We start from the raw sequence: 2065 nt of genomic DNA, 5'->3' as shown, positions 1-2065 counted from the left end.
AGGACTAGCAATAATAAATGTTTAAAACTAACTTAGAAATTTAACCGTAAAAAACAGTTTTCACGACAGACAACTTAAAATTTTATCTGTTGAAATAACTCTACTGATTTTTATACTTAATCGATATGATTTTGTGAATTTTTTTTTTTGTTGTTTATTATTACTTTTTAGAAAAAATGACTGGTTCGAAACAATACGTATTTATGCCGTATAAAACTTTTGTGTTTACTTTTTGTTTTGTTTTATTGCAACTTAAATTCATGACCTTGGAACTAAACAAAGTTTTAGGAATTTATGTTTTTTATGACGTATGCTTTTGGTAAATTTTGCAACAAAATTTAAACCGGTGCAATTAATGCTGCAATTGTTGCAGAAATTCTCGAACGCTTTCAGTTGTGCAAACAAACCATTGTTAAGCAAAACATTGAATTTTGGTTTGACCTGTAAAAATTGAAAGCAAAAGTAACTAAATCAGTTAATTCTATTAAGTAAAAATAGATTGTAATTCAAGTTCTAAACCATCTATACCAGTGCTTCTGAACCTTTTTCTAGTGGCGGAATCCTTTTCCTAATTTCAACTTTTCCGCGGAACCCCTAATTTAATTTTACATAAATGTTTAATATAATATACTCAAAACCAAAAGAATTTCAGTGAAAAATTAATTTTTTAGCAAAACTATATCATTGTCAGAAATCATACCAATTGTAATAGTATTAAGTCGAGTCAAACTCAAAGTGCGCCAGAGGCAATAGGTATTTTATGATTCTATAATAAATAAACGAAAGCAAACATGATTAATCGCAACGTCATAAAAATCATTCCTTGCATAATAAAAACAAAATGAGAGCTACAAACAATAACGAAATAAACATGAACCTAATCGAATTCACAGATTACTGTAATAAACAGGTAAAATGCCTAACGAAAATTAAATAAAAAACATCTAGTGCGAAACTTGAACTTGTCTCTTAGCAACAAGCATGTCAATGCGCGACTGGATTTTGGATAGACTGAGACGGAGACAGGTAGATAAGGTTGGAGTCAGCATACAGTTCCTTTGCTTCGTTTTAATGTTTGTTACATGCGAAAAGCCGGACTCGCAAAGATAAGTGGTGGTGAATGGTAAAATAAATTTTACTGCGCGCTTTGCTAAAACGGGGTACTCTGAAATTGCACATATCAAAAAATCTAAAAGCTCCTTCCCTTTGAAACTCAATTTTAAATTGCTATCTTCAGATAGTTGCAGCAATTCGTCTTTTGTATCTGTAGGAAGATTCACTACTTCTGAAGCAATATCAAACATAAAAGGATTCAAAATCCATAAATTTCCGATGCGAACATCTTCAGGAAAATAATGTTGAAACTTTATAGACCAAAGATCAAAGTGGTTGTATATTTCGTCAGAGAAGATGAACTCTATGCATTTTTCATGGGCCTCATCAAACCGGTGAAACATTGCAAAATTACCATTGCTAACCTTTTTCTTTTCTATTAAAGTTAATTCTTTTTTTAAACAACTCAATCTTGTCTGTCATGACAAAAATGAAATTTTGCTTCCCTTGCATGCGTAAGTTCATTGCTCCTACATTGTTTGCTTTAGTGATAATACCAGTATTTTCATGACTTCACAAAAAAAGAAATTCAAAAGTTTGCAAAAATTTGCGTAACCAGGACACCTATTAATAATAAATACTCATTCAAATTCCTACCGCTTGATACACACTAAGCAGATCAATAAATGCTATAATTATATATGTTTTCCATTTTATGTGCTCCATTTTTTTTGAAGTTTTATGATTTATGTTTTTTTTTTCAAATTTCTTTTTTAAATTTCGAAAGGCTTCGCGGAACCCCTGAGAGACGTCGCGGAACCCTAGGGTTCCGCGGAACCCTATTTCAGAAGCACTGATCTATACTATAGTAATCTTTAGCTTGAGTTTGCACTTTTTAAGTACGCTTTTCTTGTTTAATACGCAACTAGAATTTTTACTAAAATTAAAGCATTTTGAATAAAATCTATCTGTGTATCTAATCTATCGTATTTTATTGTGAATTTCGTAATAA

The sequence above is a fragment of the Thalia democratica genome, chromosome 7 (assembly GCF_965202585.1).
Source record: "Thalia democratica chromosome 7, ktThaDemo2.hap1.1, whole genome shotgun sequence".
NCBI lineage: Eukaryota > Metazoa > Chordata > Thaliacea > Salpida > Salpidae > Thalia > Thalia democratica.
Note: the sequence above shows the minus strand (reverse complement) of the source record.